The 19,985-nt window shown below is 42.2% G+C and overlaps 1 protein-coding gene and 1 non-coding gene across 3 annotated transcripts in view; both read right to left on the bottom strand.

Annotated features, from left to right (window-relative positions):
- LOC108413784 (gamma-aminobutyric acid receptor subunit beta-2) overlaps positions 1–19,985 on the bottom strand; it is a 175,372-nt gene that overhangs the window by 117,842 nt on the left and 37,545 nt on the right. The window lies entirely within an intron of this gene.
- On the bottom strand, positions 6,700–6,771 carry trnap-cgg. Its single transcript has one exon. It is a non-coding gene; the product is annotated as a tRNA-Pro (tRNA).

Genomic DNA, 19,985 nt, shown 5'->3' with positions numbered 1-19,985 from the left:
TTAAGTACATTTGAAGGTAAATACTTTAGTACTTTTACTCAAGTGGAGGTCTAAAGGGAGGAACTTCTACTTTGGAGGAATATTTTACCTTGGGGGTCTCGACTTTAACTCAGGTACATGAATTGTGTTCTTCATCCACCACTGATTAAAGACAGACTGAGCATCTGCAGTGTTACCAAAAAAAAAAAAAAAAAATGTGAACACAATGATTTTTAGTCAATATTTGACACTAAATCCAGTTAAACGGGGCCGATTTTGCCCTCTCTGTAATGAAACGTAGTTGGTCAGGGTCTACAAGTACTACAAATATTGTAGTAAGACACAATTTATCACAAAAACCATTTATATGGTCATATTGCCCGGCACAAGTAGAGCTGCCCTCACTGTCAAAATATAATATGTCAATATACATTTTTCATCAAATGTTGCTGCAAAGCAGCTTTACTGAGTTAATGAGCATCACCACCAGCGACAGTGGCCAGAAAAACTGCCTAAGAGCAGGAGGAAGAAACCTTGAGAGGAACCAAGACTCAGAAGGGGAACCCGTCCTCCTCTGGGCCACACCGGAGAGCAAACAGCAGCACAACAGCAACATGAACAGAGAATAAGGTTTTAATGTTAGTATAAAATATTAAAATACAGAAAAGGGGAATAGCAGGCGAGGCCACTGCACCACTCCACTGCAGCGCTGCTCACCATTTAAAATCTATTTCACTAACAACTACTTCATTCTAGGTAGGACACTCGGTGTGGTAGCTGAACTGGCATCAGCGAGTACTAAAAACCTGCACTCATACACAAACGTCCACTCGTCTGTCTCTCCATAGGGGTCACTGGTGTGACCCATCCTCATCGGTGTTCCTCATAATAAAGGAAACACCAGAGACGTTTTAATGAACGGCTGCTACAGAACATCAAACCATGTGCTGTCCATCAGGGAACGTCCACTAAAATATGGAATTTAATCCGTTTGAGTTTCTGTTTTTTCACAGTGACCTCAGAATAAAGTCGGTCACACCGGTGACGTCAGCTAGAAGCTTCATATGAGATCATGAGCTGAATGAGAAGATCTCTGAGAGCTGAGAGACACAGTGGACTCACCATGAGCTTTTCTCCATAGATCCTCAGAAAACAGGTCAAAGGAGGTCGAGCGGCGTCATCAGAGTGACTTTTATTTCAAAATAAGAGACGCGGTAACACCAGAGACACGACTCCTGGGGACTTTTATTATATATATATATATGTAGGGCTGTCAAACTTAACGCGATAGTAACACATTAACACGATTAAAAAAATAGTGCCGTTAACGCGAATCCTGTTTAGCCCAGCGATTCATCCGTAGTTCATGTTGAGACTTGACCGTGCGCGGAATCTCGTTAAGAGCAGAGCAGTGAGTTTCTGTGTTTACATGCAAAGATTTTTGCCAGTCCGACTGAAAACAACAGGATTACGGACTCAGACTGAGGAGTTCATGTTCACTCTGTTCAACAATCTGATGAAAACCTTTGTTTACATCCTCGCTACAAGTCATCCGATGCAAAGTGACTCGCATGCGTGGAGAACCGCTTAGAGTGAACGTTACCATGACAGCGAGCATCGTGTGAGGTCCAGTCGTGTTGACCGGTATAAACCTTTCGCGATGACGCGCCGCGCATGCGCAGACCGTACTTACACGTTCCGATTGGAGCGCAATGGGATTCCGGCGTTTACACAGATATTATTCTTCTATTTAACGGATTATTTAGAGGTTTACCCACCTCGTTCAATCGGATAGACACTGTATTCCGAATGGCCTCAGTCGGACTAGACTATTCCGATTGAGGCGTTAGTCGGATTATCAGGCGTGGCTAGGGCTGTTTACATGCTGTAGCTCTTTAATCAAGTCCAACTTTGTGTCGTTTATTTTTGTTTGCGCAGGACTGTGAAGTCCTACAGGCTGTGACTGAACACAACGTCAGGACAACTGAAGTTTTATTTAGTTTTTATTTACACATCTGAACTGAGACACAGTCGGATGTGCCTACAGGTCTTTTATCTGAGACTGCAGCTTCCTAATCCATCACAAGTGCAGTTCTGTGTTTTGTAGGTTCAGTATTACTGCCTAGTATGTGAGTGAACAGAACTCCCGTACAGTTTTCCCTCGTCCCAGCAGTTTTTAATATATGGATATGTCCATCCAACCATCCATTTTCCAAGCCGCTTCTCCGTCAGGGTCGCAGGGCGGTGCTGGAGACTATTCCAGCGGTCATTGGGCGGAAGGCAGGATACACCCTGGACAGGTCACCAGTCCATCACAGGGCAGACAGACACAGACAGCCACTCACACCCAGGGGTAATTTAGCACATCCAGTTGGCCTGACTGCATGTCTTTGGACTGTGGGAGGAAACCGGAGAACCCGGAGGAAACCCATGCAGACACGGGGAGAACATGCAAACTCCACCCAGAGAGAATCCCAGTCACCCGGCAGGGGAATCGAACCCAGACCCTCCTCGCTGTGAGGCGACAGCGCCACCATATATATATGTGGCATTTGTTCCTTTGTCATTTAATTATTATACTAATTTAGATTATATTCATAAATATATTTCATAGTCATGTAGAGATTATTGCAGTCAAAAAAAAAAGACCTCAGCCTTCACACCTGACTGTGGGGACGAGCGCTCCTGTGCTGACCGGAATTCTATATGATTGATTTTAAAACCAATATTGCTGAATTGAGGCTCAAGAAGGTGTAATTGTTAAAATAACTAAATGTTTTATTGTAATAAGTGTAACATATCTGTAAAGGCTAGGGACACAAAAACAGACGTTTCTGTAGAACGATACATCTTTCAATCACTGTCTATTAAAGATCTTCACCTCTTTTATTGTTCACTGTATTACAAACTTTTTTCAGCAGGTTTAGTGTTGTGTAGACTCCGTGTTGAGTTGTAGGTATTTTTTCTACTTGTTGTATTTGTTTTAGGTCTCAATGCATAGATAACTTCAGGTAGCAATTTAGAGCAAAGCTCTTTAAAATTATGTCGACCTTTATTAACATGAGATATTCTGAAGTAATGACAAGCACTTTTGTAAGTCGCTCTGGATAAGAGCGTCTGCTAAATGCCATAAATGTAAATGTAAATGTAAATGTAATCATCGAGGTACAAACAGTGTAAATGCTCCCTCAAAGGTGTAACAGCGGGTTTAAGGTTCTGAGTTTTAAAAGAGAATGATAAAATAAAAAGGCTGGAGAAAAGACCGGCTGTGACAATGCAGCGCGATTTAAAACCCATAACTGCTATGAAATGTGGTTCAGTTCCCTGACTAAAGGTACCGAAGGCGTATCCTTCAGGTTTGAACCCCGGGGAGTTTAGTACCTTTTTTTCTGAGCATGTAGGCGCTCAGAGTCTAACAGGTGTAGGCTTTGGATGAGGGAACTCATTAAAATGCAACAGAATCTTGCTGAAGATAGAAAACATCTAGACTCAATACACAGTTTCAGTTCAGTGATGCAATAATAAAATATCAGCTTCGTCTTGCAATAAACATGAAATCTCTAAGAGTTTCCAGCAGACAGCAACAGCAATATGGGCCTAAATGGGCCCAGACACGCAAACGTCCAGCTGCTCTGTCACCTGAGATTAGCTCAACACTTTTTTTACAGCTGGATAAATTATTTACACCAGATCTGTCGCACAAGCGCTTGTTTGAGCCAAAATCACGAAGAAATAAAACTGCACGAAACATAAACTGCGCTTTATGTTCACAAATAAAGTGAAGAATTTTGCCTTTTTGTACAGATTCAATATGTGCTGACTGACTTAAGACCTTAAGATCAAGACACGACTGGTATGAAGTTCTAAAATTGATGTTTTGGATTAATTCCACAACTGAACCTCCATCACACCTCCTAAATATTCCCAGGAGATGTTTCTAAGGAGGTTAGATGGAAGAAAATGCTTTTGCAGAATGAAGGAGAAAGTCAAAATGAAAGAACAGGAGTTTCCAGAACTGGAGTTCATAAAGCTACAGAGAAAATGTGTCTCCTGACAACCACCTGGAAGAGCTGGTGGACCCCAAAACTGCCCCCATCAGATAAACAGCGCTGAAAGCTTTGATCTTTGAGGGAGAGGAGAAGATCAAGCTGGTTCAGATCTGAAAACATCTACAGGTGCTTCTGTCCATCCTTCCACTGTGAGAAGACCACTCAGCGCTGTGGGTCTGAAAGGATGTTCACATGGAAAAATAAATATATGGATGTCTATGTTTAAATATATGAAATACATGTTATTTCACCATAACAAACATCACTCCGCTGATATGCTGTTGCTAAGCAACGACTCTGATAGCTGTAGGAGACGCTCGAGCCGTTTGAACGTTTTTACTTCTGACTTTGCCACAAACAGAAAACGGACGCTGTTAAGACCACATCTGACCGACAGCCGATTTGGTCCGACTCTGAAGACAAGACAACGCTAAATTCCTAAACTGTCGTCACCACTGAGCAGCTTTTCAGTCGGCAGCTGTGACAGAAGAACAGCTGAACAACCTGGAATCAGCCAGAAATGAACCCAACACCATTCGCCAAACTAAACGGGCTGTAAGAAGCTTTACAGACCGGCTGGAACAAAACAACATTAATACTGATCTGGACAAACTGACCAAACTGAGCTGAACCTGATATTGGCTCAGTTTTACGGCTCAGTCTGATTTGGTCCGACTCTGAAGATCAGACACGTCTGGCGAATGGTGTTCGTATTTTATAATAAAATGCATGTGGGAATATTAAACACAGAAACGTCACATACAAAAATAAATGTATGTAAACGTGTTTATGAAAACCTCCAGAATCCTGTCTGATGCTCTTCACTGTCTGAAATGAGTTTGTCTTCATGTTACATCTGATCAAACGGTCCTTTAACAGGACAGACGCGAGGGCTGTAGGTACTGATGTGAAATGCAGGCCTGATCTGATATCTTGTTTATGTGAGTCTGACTGCAGACGTACATGGTTACTGTAAAGTACAGTGCAGACCACAGACTTCAGTACCGTTCATTCAGCTCATGAATATTTGGGTGTATCTGTAAGCTTTCCCAAAATTTCACACTACTGAAAACATAAATAAGGACATTTAAAATACATATTTAACAAAAAGGAGTTTTGCTTATTTTCATACATTGCAAAAATATATTTGATAAATACATTTGGAATATATTTTGTTCTCCGTATTCATATTTCAGGATTATAACTTTAATTTTTATCATTGTTAATCAGTTAAGAGTTGAGGGACCTGCATTTGTTTTGGTCTCTGATGTTTCAGTGTGCAACTGGTGTGAAACTCTGTTCTAGATAATCTTACCGAGTCAGAACCGTTCCCATTGGTGGTGATGGGAACCAGACGTCCCTCTAAAAGCTCCTCACAGTGGTGGTGATAGGAACCAGACGTCCCTCTAAAAGCTCCTACAGAAAGTTCCTACATGAGCTGGTTCTGAATTCACTGCCTGATGACTGAGACGCTGTTTTATGAGAGTTTAGAGAACTTCAACTCCATTCATGGTGGAGGGAGACATGCAGGGCGCTGTGCGGCAAAATAGTCCCCAAAGAAAACTCAGTATTCCAGATTTTCCACTGTTTTCCATCATCAACATTCCATATAAGCTCAGAAGACTCGTGTAGGTTCTCTGGTGGTTCTGGATGGTAAATGAAGTGGCTATATCTGTGTTGTAGTCATGGCGACGCCTGGTTCCCATCACCACCACTGTAAAGACGCCTGGACCGTTTCACACCAAACCCTCTGAACCTCTGATTACACCTCACACTCTGAACACTCATATAGAAAACAGCGCAGCGTTTCTCCGGCTCTCTAATGAAGAGCGATAAGCGGCTGATTCCTGCACTAATGAGTGGAATTCTCTCCTTCGGCATCATCGGCCGCTCTCACGGTCATCTGTGGAGGAGCTCGTATGTATGAAGAATAAATCTTTAGCCGCTCTCAGGACTGAAGCCGTGACTCATTACCAACGACTTATACACTAGCAATAAAACTATAAGCAACATAATCTACAATACCAACAATAAGAACAGTAATACTAACAATCTGTGCACAAGGCGACCCAGAATAAAAGCGGCTGTTCTTTTTTGGGCAATTCCAGTGTTTTTATCTTACTTTATCAGAATTTAACAGCAGGAAAAGTAAAGGTGTCCCCAAACTTTTGATGGAGAATGAATGCTGTGAATACTGTATGGAACTAAACACAAGCAGGATCACTCTGGGAAAAAAAAACAAAACAAACAAAAAATACCAAACAATGGGAATGAACCGGAGGGATAAAGAGATGAAAATGGAGAGATTTGGCTGCTCTGATGACCTGTTTGAAAATAAGAGCCAACATGACACGCAAAAAGAGTAATCCTCTCCATCCCTCTGCTTTACTGTCCGATCCAGGACTGACCGATAGATCAGCTGGCAGACCATAATCAGGAAATATGTATGGCCTGCGGTTTAATCAGTGTCTGCAAACATGCAGTGGGGTCAAGTCCGAGAGCACCGCTGACGACGCTCCTGTTCTGCATTCCTTTCTGATTTAATAAAGGGATTTCCTGGAGCAGCATTCCAGAGTGAGGGAAAAGTGAAAACTGAAAAATTCAAAGGGAATTTCAGGACTTCTTTTTATTATCGTTCCATCTATGTACAAATACACACGCCTTAAGACCTGGGCTCGTCCGGGATTTGAACCCGGGACCTCTCGCACCCGAAGCGAGAACCATACCCCTCGACCAACGAGCCGACGGACGAGGAGCGCCAGTTTCAGCCACTCAGCCAGCACGATTAGCTGGTTGTCATCGAGGAGAGACTAAACTCGCCGTTTCTGGGTGTTTCTGTACCTTCGTGTTAAAACAGCCTAGAAATACAGTTCAAACCTTTCCTGAGACCCCGATGAGTTTCACACAAATAATGTAGAATCTCTTCATTTTTACTGTCATAACTTTTATTTCTAAAATAATATATATATATATATATAAAATAAAAATTCTAAAGTTGTGTTTATTTTGAGGTTTAAATGAAAAAAAAGAAAAAGAAAAAAAAATCCCAGATTTTCTATGTGGCTCATACTGTAGATTAGCTGTGATGTAGAACTGAAAATGAATCCCAAATCTCAAAAACTGAAAAAGCCTTAAAAAGCCTTTTTAAATATTATGACAAATATTCAAAAAATGATGAAGAAAATGAAGAAAAAAACTAATCTTGGTAAATTCAGTCATTTCAATATGACCAAAAGTACGGAGACCCTCCGGTGACATCCTGTATACATGAAAATAATGCATGGCCACAACTTAGTAAGACGTGGGAACGAGATCCAAATGGGTGGCCATGACTTAGTAATGTGTGGGAATAGATGATTAAGTCATGGCCACAGCTTTGTAAAACATGGGAATGAAATCCTAATGCGTGGCCATGATTTAATAAGCCGCAAACTCATTCCCATGCCTTACTAAGTCATGGCCACGACTTAATCATCTCATTCCCACACCTTACTAAGTCATTTATACAGGATGTCACCAGTGGGGCTCTGTAGAAAAGAACTTCCGGTAAAAATAAGTAAGTAAATAAATAAATAAATAAACACAATCTAGAATAAACTTTCTAAAATAAACAAAAATTCAGGGCCGGAAACTGAAACCGGAACTGAGAACATGGAAAAAAACTAAATCACTCTCTTCTTCTAATGTAAGTTAATGTAAAGACGTTATTCCACGTTACTTTAAAGCATTTCTATTGGTCCACTCGTCATGACATTTTCAGACAGTGTAAATCACGACGGCCGTGTTAAAATGATCAATAATAAATAAATGTCTTGGAATTAATTCTATATGTTTATGATAATGATCATTTAGGCCGAAATTCCGGTGCTTCTCTAATAATTAGAGCCTTTTTTGGTTCAGCTCATGATAACAGGGCACAACCGTAGTCAGTCATGCTGCTGGGGATATGAAGCCCCAGAATTCAGGCTACTGTTTATTTTATGGATTACAGTAGCTGATATGTTCCTGTAAACTCTGTGGGATTGTTTTGTGGAAACTGGACAACCGTTTTTCTCTTCATTTCCAACATTTTCATAGAAAAACCAAACTCGGACGACTCCGGCAAAGCTGTGAATAAGAATACATGAAGAGTTCATATGAGGAAACGAAGCAGGACACAGAAATCTGTGTCAGTGATTTTATCACTGGGGTTTAATTATCATCCAGAGTAATCAGGCTGTGTGATTTGGGGGAAAGGTGCTCATGTCTGTGATTACAGCTGCAGGTTTTGGTCTTTGTTTTGGGATTTTCACTTAAATATTTAGTTAACTTTACAGTTGAAAGCACACTGGACACTTTGTTCCCGATGTTTTATCTGGCATCTCTTGGAGAAAACCTCCAGGGTGGAAGCCACTAAGGGTAGGAGACACAATCAATACAGCACAGTACGGCGTTAATTTGTGGGGCAATGTTGTCAATACACGGACGCCAAGTATCCATACCGTATTCTAGAAACTTAACCCTCTGTGTTCGAAGGTCATTCTCTCTTGTTTGTTCCTCTCTTCTTAAACTCTCCTCTAAAGGTTCTTCATAGAACAGGATCCTCACATGTTTCATATCTAAACGCTCCGTTATCTTCATCACTACTTTCCAAACCGGCTGCAGCAGCTTCAGCAGCTGGAAACTCTCTGACGCCGTTTCACACGAGTCTCCGATGTGGACTGAATGAAGAATGAAGGGTGTCCGGCGTGACGGTCAGTCCTTAGTGATTTCCCGAGTGTCCGTCGGTCAGTTTCACACAGAATGTAGACGGACACACGAATCCAGCAGCTCCACACGGTGAGAGGCAGATGACGTGTATCTCAGCCCCTCTTCACAGGCTCATAACTCCGGATGTGAGTCTCGTAGGATCTCGTGATGAGATGGAATGGAAAGGGCGGCTCTACAGATTCAGGAAGGGTTTGAGCTGGATTTCTGAGCTGGATCATCACAAAGATACAGAACCAGATATAGAGACAGAGAATTAGATACACAGCCTGTGGACCACAGAGGGTTAAAGCGAGGTTTTCGCGAACGTGTTAGTCTGTTTGCTTCACAATCCATGTCGCTGCGATAAAAATGACTGAAATGAGTTGAACAGACTGAAAACTCTCATTAGACAGAACAGATGTTGGAAACGTTCTACTTTATGGAGAACATTTGCTGTTGAAATCAGTAATAAATCTCAAAATACGTTGTCCCAGTTCTCAGCGTATCGCAAAATCGCAGTAATATCATATCGTGACTTAAGCATCGTAATAATATTGCATCATGGGGCTTTTGGTGATTCCCAACTGCTGTGGGCCACCTTGCAATTTGATTTTAAGATCCCTTTCACAGAGAAGAGGGTCCAGTAGATGGCTTCCGTGGTTCTGGTCCTGACAGAGTGGGCCGAGGAGGGCTTCACAGCAGATTGGAGAGCTGTGAGACGTTCCGCTCTGCTGACAGATCTCTCCGTAAGCGCTGCCACTGTAACACCGCCTCTCCGGCGCTGCGTCCACACCGACGCTGCACGTTTAAATGAGGACCTAATGAGTGAAGACAGGCAGAATGATGAAAATATAGCCTTCCTGTCACTTTCCCTATCGCTCCTGTTCTCACCTCCCCCATGCACACCAGCCCGGGGCTGAGCGACGAGCTGAACATCATCGCTTTGTTCGAGCGGCGATGGGAGGAGGAGGGCACACAGAACTGGGCAGAGGGTCTTAGGTCAGCTGAGCAAATGGGTTAAAACTATATCTCTGGGCAGTAAATGTGCTTTAGCTTGTATCATTATAGCATTTTTATATGTGGCACTACAGGTTCTATTTTATCTGTTCCAACTTATTAAATCTAAAAAAAAATAATAATAAAAAAAAACAAAACAAAACAAAAAAAATGTCTTTATACTTTTATACTTTCCACAATCTTTAGTATAAATCCTATATAACACAAAAATAAACAAAAACACATGGATATAATAAAAAGTCATTGTAATTGATAAATGAACTAGTAAGAAGAAGAAGAATCTGGTTCCTCTTGCTTATAAACTCTTCAGCCAAACATTTAAGTCATCGGAGGTTTTCTTTAACTCCGAAAAATCTCAGGCTTATTACAAACTAAGATATACGATTTGGTAACCACAGAAACTGCAAACTGGCTGAGCTACTCTTAGCTTACAGAAGTGTGTAATAACCTAAGAATAGCACGGCCAGTGTGTAATTTGGGCCTGCTGGGGGGCCCTGGCAATTTTCTGTGTTTAATATAGTACATCACTGCACTAATTTCTATTAAATAGGACTAATTAAGCTCTCTCATGATGTAATTAGTCACATTAATGATACATGTCATCGTATTGCCCCATCTTGGGAGCCACAACATGTCAATTTTTCCATCTTGGCTGTAAATGTGTCTCAGTAGGTGGCCATATTATAATATAGGCTAAAATACTTTACTTTGCTCTGCTTTAAGCTTCAACTATAAGTGCTTTTCTCACATCTCCAGACTTTTCCACAAAAGTAGAATTTTCTTGTAAATTCCGATTTTCCACGAGACTGAAGTCGCTTCTCGTTCACCAGCTTCTTGTTGAAATTTTCCCTTAACATCTTAAATTGTGCCAGAATGTCACTGCAGCACAATTTAAGGTGAAAGAAGAAGCTGGGAAACAAGAAACCGACTTCAGCCTCACGACTTTTAGTGTTTGACAGTTTCTCATCGCAGATTAAACGTATCAGGAAACCAGCTGGACTGACTATAAACACTAATCAGTCCATTCGTCTCCAAATTATCGATGTCCATCTTAAATCTCTCTCTTTGCCTTTTCGTAGCCACTAGCTGGGTGAGACTGTCGTCTGTGTTGCTATGGTGACCAGCCGTCTGCGCTGATCTTCAGGGTTAAAGGGTGAATCAGCAGTTCTACATTAACTCCAGCGTTTAAGACCATTTACTGTTAAACTGAGTTGAAGGATCAGCAGAGCTTTATTTTACTGTAGAGGAGGATAATTTTATTATTACCTGCTGATCTGATTCAGCTGTGGAGCCGCGGCAGGGCAGGAAAAGAGCCTGTCCTACTCTAATGTTAGTCCTTTCCTGAGCAAACAAACACTTACTTAGCTTTAAATACAATAAAACCATTTTCTCAGGCTGAAGACTTCTACACAGCGCCGGACGCTGTTGCCTCGACTTGACTCTGGACATGTTGAGAAAGCTGCAGGGTAGCTGTTCACCTTTCCTCGTCTCTGCTAGCACGTCAGAGCCGTTCTACACAGCTTTAGCGGCGCTCCGTGCCATTCCAACCGACGTCAAAATCCATCAAGCGGTCTGCGCACATGAGCCGTGGGCACATTCGGAGCGCTGAGGTGGTCATTCTCCATTAGCCGAGGAGCAGCTGAATCAGAACTAATGTTTACTCTCACCGTTAGCAGAAGGATATTACAGGATTTTCAACCGCTTGTTCTTTTACCTTCAACATTCCCATTACTGCAAACATAATGAAGCTTCTACTCCGAGATCTAGCCTCGCAAAAATACGCTCCAAGGGCAGAAGAGTCGCGCAGAGTCATTAGCTGAGCAGTCAATGCAGCGTAAAGTCATAATCATGACTATTACAGCTTCAGATCTGACAAATCATATATATCACTATATATGTGATATGATGCCAATTTCTGCTAGCACCCCTGTGGGATTCTCGGAATCCGTTAGCGCTAAGCTACTAGTGATTCACATCAACGTTTTCTGGCCATTCCAGATGAAATGCAGACACCTGATGCTGGTCAAAGACGCTCCACAGGTTTCCTTTCAAGCTTGTTTCATCACTCAAATTAAATTTATTAGATGAGCCCAGAAATTAATGCGACCTGCACATTTCCCTTTTCAAGCGATATTATTTTGGTGGACAAAGTTATATGAGCTACACTACAACCCCATTTCCAAAAAAGTTGGGACGCTGTGCCGAATGTAAATAAAAATCGGATGCAATGATCTGCAAATCACGTAAACCGTATTTGAAAGGAAAATAGTACAAATCCCACAAATCAAATGTTGAAACTGGGAAATTTTATGTTTTTTGAAAAATATATGCACATTTTCCTGGTTTTGCTGATGCCAACAACACATTCCAAAAAGTTGGGACGGGGGTCTGTTCACTGCTCTGTCCATCGCCTCTTCTTTATCAGCGCTCTGTCAGTGTTTGGGAACTGAGGAGACGCTGCTGTAGCTCTGAAAGTCAAGTGTTTTCTGTTCTTGTCTGATTCAGGATTTCAGCTGATCGTCAGTTTCAGGGGCTTCATTTTATAATGCACCAAATGTTCTCAGTGGTGACCGGTCTGGACTGCAGGCAGGTCAGTTTAGCGCCTGGACTCTTAATACGGAGCAGTGCTGCTGTAACACATGCAGAATGTGGTTTGACATCGTCGTGCTGAAATAATCAAGGCCTTCCCTGAAAAAGACGTCGTCTGGACGGCAGCAGATGTTGATAAAACATGTTTATATCATTCAGCTTTAATGGAGCCTTCACAGATGAGCACGTCACCCAGGCCATGTGCACTAATGCCCCCCTAAACCATCATGAATACTGGCTTTAGAACTGAGCACTGATAACAAGCTGAGTGGTCTTCAGCCCGGAGGACACAGTGTCCATGATTTCCTAAAGGAATTTCAGATGTTGATTCGTCGGACCACAGGACACTTTTCCACTTCCCCTCAGTCCATTCTAAATGAGCTCAGGCCCAGAGAAGGTGGCAGCGTTTCTGGATCCTGTTTATATTTGGGTTCTTCTTTGTGTTTTAGAGTTTAACTTCCATCTTCTGACAGACTCAGCCTCTCTCTATACCCAGTCATGTTACTGACCACCAGGTGTTTTTTAGCATTACACAACTTTACCGGACTTTTGTTGCCTTGTCCCAACTTTTTTTGGAACATGTTGTTGGCATCAAATTCAAAACAGGCAAATATTTTTCAAAAAACAGGTTCAACATTTCCTATGTTGTCTTTGTACCCTTTTCTATTAAATATTGGGTTTAAATGATTTGCACATCATTGCATTTGTTTTTATTTACACTTTGCACATCTTCCCAACTTCTTTGGAAATGGGGTTGTACTATAAATAGAATGCTTTATTTCAATTGCATAATTTTTATTTTTCTCTACAACAAAGGAATAAATGGACTTTGATTAACCACTAATATGCATACAACCAGTAACACTGATCATTCTCATACTGCTGGAGAAACTCGGATCATTAGACAGGATGTTTTCCATCATTACAGCAGAGGGAATTCACCTTTAATTGCCTTTGGGAAACGCCAAGATGTTATATTACTGTAAATTTCATATAAAACAACCTTTTCTTTTGGTTTTGGTTTACTGTGCGTCCTGACGTTCAGTTTCAATAAAGAATTTCAGTGCATCGCTGACGCGCATATAAAAAAAAACGAGGTGATTTCTCTGCAGAATATTAAAATAAATGGCAACCAAATTGTGGGAGAGGCCAATAAGATCATATTAAGCATATTATAAAATGGCCATATACATAGACATCGGTCCGTTATGCACACACTAACAGTGAATTAGCTTTACTGCAGTATTAACTGGCAGACTAGCAAATCATTGTTGTCCAATGAAAACCTTCATTTTTGGCAATTTTCATTTTTCCACATCATTTCAACACACCAGCTGTCCTTTATATTGGGTGACAATTTCATGATGAATGGACCAACAGAAATGTGCTAAAATCACTTGGAACAAAATCTCTTTACATTGACTTACATTGAAAGGTGAGCGAGTTTTTGCCCTCTCCTGTAAAGTCCCTATTTTGGAGATACTGGTTTTCTTTGGACAGCGACGATATCGTACCTACAATATGTGGCGGCATTATTAATGAAAACAACACAAAGATTGAATCTGTGTCAGTAAATGAATGTAAATTAGAGCTTCGGCTCTCCTCTGAGGTGTTTTAACATGTTCTGCTATCTGACGCTACCTTTTAATCTGCAAGTGGGCTGGTTACTTCAGCACGGAAGCCTTAGTGCAACATCACTTCAACGGAAAGTGCGTTTCTATCTACTGACATTAGTGACAGTGGTGGAAACAAATGCTCCAATAGCGGCAGACAATCAGGACACAGCGGAACGAGGGAATGAGGGACGAGTGTGGGCTGGAATTGCACAAAATCTAATAGAGCGCTCCCACATCGGGCAGGAGACACCAGCAGTGGCGATTAACCCACTTTCGTTTGTCACTCTCTGGGCCTAATCCACTACTCTGCACCGGCCTCCACCATTACCGAATGATTGCGGTGGGGGGGCGGGGGGGGGTGCAGGTGGGGGAAAGATTATTGTGGCACAATGAGCGCCGCTCAACAATATGCTGTCAGTCCTGCCGCCGTAACACCTGACAGACAAACAAGGCTGAGTATGCGAGCAGCTGATGGCATCACGTCAGCCTCATCTTCACTGTCAGCAAAAAAACGCAGGCTGTCCAGCCGCTGGACACGCATGAGCCACAGGGAACCGGTTTCAAAGCACTGAGCACTAATTGTGTGAGAAGCATGTGTTGCTGCGTTTCGTGATAAAGCCTTTAAAAGCCCTACTAGGTAGTTAGCATTGAGTTGTAAAGTCCCAAAAAGCCTTCTGAGAAAATTATTATTCATCAGATCCCCAAATTCTTGTTAAGGAGTTGGCGTTTAGTAGTAAAGTCTCAAAAAAAGCCCCACAAAAGCCTTGTTAGAAATGTAGTGTTCAGCAATAAAGCCTTAAAAAGCCTTATTGGGAAGTTAGCATCGAGTTGTAAAGTCCCAAAAATCCTTTCGAGCAAATTAATATTCAGTAAGGTCCCAAAAAGCCTTGTTAGGGAGTCAGCGTTAAGAACTGAAGTCTCCAAAAAAGCCTTGATAGCATTTAGTAAAGCCTCAAAACGCCTTGTTAGAAACGCAGTGTTTCATAATAAAGTCTCAGAAAGCCGCGTAAGCATTTACTAAGTCCCTAAAAAGCTCGTTGGAAATGTAGCGTTTCGAAAAAAAGCCTCGAAAAGCCTTGTTAGGGAGTAGGGAGGCGTGAAAAAATTGATTCTTAGATGCATCGTGATACAAACGTCAACGATTCTGAATCGATTCACAATTGTCAAAAATCGATTTTCTAAATTTTAATTTATAGCGAAATGTTTAAGGTGCGCAAAAGGCGGCAGTGCAGCGCCCGGACAGTCTGTGACGGCACATAACAAAAACAGCTGGATGAGCGAGAAATCCGACCGGCTCTGCATTAAAGCCGGGTTCGGTCAGGAGTCGCAACCCAAATGTTAAGAAGAGCCACAACAGTAAATGTCCAGTATGGCTCAGTGTGTGATAATGTCCTGGTGTAAGTTGGGTTAAAAATATAAACGAAAACATGGATTTACTTCGCTCTGCTTCAAGCTTGAGCTCAGCTACAGCCGCTTTCCTCCCGTCTCCGCCAGAAAACTTGTCCTCTAAAGTGGAGCAGCTTATTGTAAAATGCGTCTCAACGTTCGGCTGTTTTATGAGGCTGAAGTCGCTTCTTGAAGTCATTCCAGCTTCTAGTTCGAATTTTTCCATTCCACCTTAAATTCTCACTGAGGCGTAATGTAAATGCGGCACCATTTAAGGTGGAACAGGAAAATGTTCCAGTCTTGTTGCAGATTTAACTTGTCAGGAAACCAACTGCGCTGCTTATGAGTGCGAGTAACGCATGGTTGCTAGGTGACCTGCAGTCTGAGTCTCAGTCGTTTTCGCGCTGTGCTGCTCACGTCCCGTTTCGAAGGTATTTTACTGACACAGCGATCGCCCCACTCTCTACACCGAGACCAAAACCTAAACTAAAAAAACCAGTAAAGAAAACGGGCAGGACGGCTGTAACATGCTGCGTGGACGTCCACCGCCATTACAGATACTCTGCTTCAAAAGTACCAAGTCCTGACACAGTGAGAAAAACAGAAATGCGGGATAGAAAAAAAAAACATGCATCAATAATCATTTTATAATCTCTGAATCGTGATCGAATCGAATCGTGAGGTGCCTATTAGGAAGTTAGCCTCTAGTTACAAAGTCCTGAAAAGTCTTGTGAGCAAATGACCTTTTGGTACAGCCTCAAAAAGCCTCGTTAGAAATGCAGTGTTCAGTAATAAAGCGCTACTTAGCTGAGTTATTAGTGCTGAGTTGTTAAGCCACAAAAAGTCTTGCAGTTTCTATAGACGCCGACCTTCTAAACGACTGTTTCTATGGATCTCGGCTTTCTTCACGGCGGTTTCTATAGACGCCGACCTTCTGAACGATTGTTTCTATGGATCTCAGCTTTCTTCACGGTGGTTTCTATAGACGCCGACCTTCTGAACGACTGTTTCTATGGATCTCAGCTTTCTTCACGGCGGTTTCTATAGACGCCGACCTTCTGAACGACTGTTTCTATGGACCCTGGCTTTCTTCACGGCGGTTTCTATAGACGCCGACCTTCTGAACGACTGTTTCTATGGATCTCAGCTTTCTTCACGGTGGTTTCTATAGACGCCAACCTTCTGAACGACTGTTTCTATGGATCTCAGCTTTCTTCACGGCGGTTTCTATAGACGCCGACCTTCTGAACGACTGTTTCTATGGATCTCAGCTTTCTTCACGGTGGTTTCTATAGACGCCGACCTTCTGAACGACTGTTTCTATGGATCTCGGCTTTCTTCACAGTGGTTTCTATAGACGCCGACCTTCTGAACGACTGTTTCTATGGACCCTGGCTTTCTTCACGGTGGTTTCTATAGACGCCGACCTTCTGAACGACTGTTTCTATAGATCTCAGCTTTCTTCACGGCGGTTTCTATAGACGCCGACCTTCTGAACGACTGTTTCTATGGACCCTGGCTTTCTTCACGGTGGTTTCTATAGACGCCGACCTTCTGAACGACTGTTTCTATGGACCCTGGCTTTCTTCACGGTGGTTTCTATAGACGCCGACCTTCTGAACGACTGTTTCTATGGATCTCGGCTTTCTTCATGGTGGTTTCTATAGACGCCGACCTTCTGAACGACTGTTTCTATGGACCCTGGCTTTCTTCACGGTGGTTTCTATAGACGCCGACCTTCTGAACGACTGTTTCTATGGATCTCGGCTTTCTTCACGGTGGTTTCTATAGACGCCGACCTTCTGAACGACTGTTTCTATGGACCCTGGCTTTCTTCACGGTGGTTTCTATAGACGCCAACCTTCTGAACGACTGTTTCTATGGATCTCAGCTTTCTTCATGGTGGTTTCTATAGACGCCGACCTTCTGAACGACTGTTTCTATGGACCCTGGCTTTCTTCACGGTGGTTTCTATAGACGCCGACCTTCTGAACGACTGTTTCTATGGATCTCAGCTTTCTTCACGGTGGTTTCTATAGACGCCGACCTTCTGAACGACTGTTTCTATGGATCTCAGCTTTCTTCACGGGGGTTTCTATAGACGCCGACCTTCTGAACGACTGTTTCTATGGACCCTGGCTTTCTTCACGGTGGTTTCTATAGACGCCAACCTTCTGAACGACTGTTTCTATGGATCTCAGCTTTCTTCACGGCGGTTTCTATAGATGCCGACCTTCTAAACGACTGTTTCTATGGACCCTGGCTTTCTTCACAGTGGTTTCTATAGACGCCGACCTTTTAAACGACTGTTTCTATGGATCTCGGCTTTCTTCATGGCAGTTTCTATAGACGCCGACCTTTTAAACGACTGTTTCTATGGATCTCGGCTTTCTTCACAGTGGTTTCTATAGACGCCGAACTTCTGAACGACTGTTTCTATGGATCTCAGCTTTCTTCACTGCAGTTTCTATAGACGCCGACCTTCTAAACGATTGTTTCTATGGACACCAGTTGGCTGATGGTTATGGTTATGGTCCCTTGTAGAATGTTTGTAGAAGGTACTTTAGTAATATGAATCAAAAAACAGTCAGGACAGAAAGCAAAGACAGCAGTATCCTTAAATCTGTGCCTGGTTCGATGTAAGAACATGACAAGCCTGGCCTTCTTCCCAGCTTAAGCCTTTATCATCAAAGTAACTGTTTCTTTTTATTAAAAGACGGGACTTCTTGTAATGAGCCACAATGATCAGCATCACACATTATCACACCAGATTTCAACCACTGAAATGGGATGTCCACAAAAATCCTTGTAAGCAGCCAAAAGTCCCGAAAAAGACTTCCTAACGAGTTAGCATTAGGAATTACAGGGGAATGTCATACATTTTCTGCATACATCATCCAGAGCGGTTTAGCGTAAAATGGCTGAGACGTCTTTACAGTAGTGGTGATGGGAACCAGGCGTCGCCATGACTACAACACAACTATACACATTTTATTTACCATCCAGAACCTCCAGAGAACCTACACAAGTCTTCTGAGCTTATATGGAATGTTGATGATGGAAAACAGTGGAAAATCTGGAATACTGAGTTTTCTTTGGGGACTATTTTGCCGCACAGCGCCCTGCATGTCTCCCTCCACCATGAATGGAGTTGAAGTTCTCTAAACTCTCATAAAACAGCGTCTCAGTCATCAGGCAGTGAATTCAGAACCGGTTCATGTAGGAACTTTCTGTAGGAGCTTTTAGAGGGACGTCTGGTTTCTATCACCACCACTGTGGACAGTTCTGACTGTAGAACAGAGCGTTTCACACAAAACCACTTCATCTTAACCATTTAATGCTGCAGAAAAATCAGTTGAATTTCCCTGCAACTGATCCAGACATAACACCCTCCAGTTCCCTATGTTATGTGCCTCCTGTAAGCCAGTTAAGCCATTATAAAGGGGGGCAGATGCATAATGGGGTTGGTTCCCCTGGGGAGGAACATCACCACTACGGCAATGTTTCCTCTGTGAGGCTCCCAAACATCTCTTGCTGGATCTGTGTCACCACTGAAATGAATAAGTTTGGACTTCTGCCATCCTGAGTTGGCTCCACACTGCTCTTCTCCACCGCTCCACTACCTGTCACAACTGCCAAACAAGCACCCATCTAGGACTGCATGTTCTGTCTCGATTGCATTGAGTTTCTGGCCGTACTTTCCACTCATGTCAGGACAGGATCTTAATAGAGAAGAAGCTCTCTTACACCTCTCGGGCTCTCACAGGAGGACACGCTGGCATCCGTACGGCTGATGACTCACAGCAAGTTACAGTACAGCTGGCCAAAGGTGCCTGGCTCCACATCTGGCAAGGTAGCTGCTGAACACTGGGAGTTCTCAGCTTCTTTAACGACACAGCAAGGTCACCCTGATGGCTGCAGCACTTTCATGTCAATAAATTCAATTTAATTCAGGGTTACTGCCATCATACACGCACACACGGGTACAGTATAACACACAGCAAGCGTGCTGTTCTCAGGTGTATGACAAAAAGTTAGCTTTACAGTGCAAAAAGGTTATCCTTATATGCAGTACGTGGGCAAATGTTACCGTACAGTGCAGAAAGTGTGCAAATTTTGCTTTACATACAAAAAGTGAAAATATTTAGTCCCTACTGTGAATAAAATGTGCAAATTTACCATCGCAGAACAAAAAGCATGCAAATTTTATCCCTACTGTACAAAAATGTGCTTTTTACAGTACAAAAAGTGCAAAGTTTACAGTAGAAAAAGTGTGAATATTTTACTTTACTGCACAAGAAATATAAAAACGTTATCCATCCAATACATAAAATGTGCAAATGCCAAACATACAATACAAATAATGTGAAAATGTCACTTCACAGTAAAAATGTGTAAACATTTTATCCTCCTATGTACAAATTTTATTTTACAGTATAAAAAGTCTGCTAATTTTACTTTACAGTACTGAAAGTGTGAAAATGTTACTCCTACAGTATTAGGAGTGCACAGTGCACAGATTTTAATTTACAGTAGAAAATTGTAAACATGCTATTCTTACAGTACAAAAAGTGTGAATATTTTACTTTACAGAACATAAAATGTAAAAATGTTATCCTTA

This window comes from Pygocentrus nattereri, chromosome 16 (genome assembly GCF_015220715.1).
Source record: "Pygocentrus nattereri isolate fPygNat1 chromosome 16, fPygNat1.pri, whole genome shotgun sequence".
Lineage (NCBI taxonomy): Eukaryota > Metazoa > Chordata > Actinopteri > Characiformes > Serrasalmidae > Pygocentrus > Pygocentrus nattereri.
The sequence above is the reverse complement of the archived record's forward strand: the minus strand, read 5'-3'. Positions and strand labels throughout refer to the sequence as shown.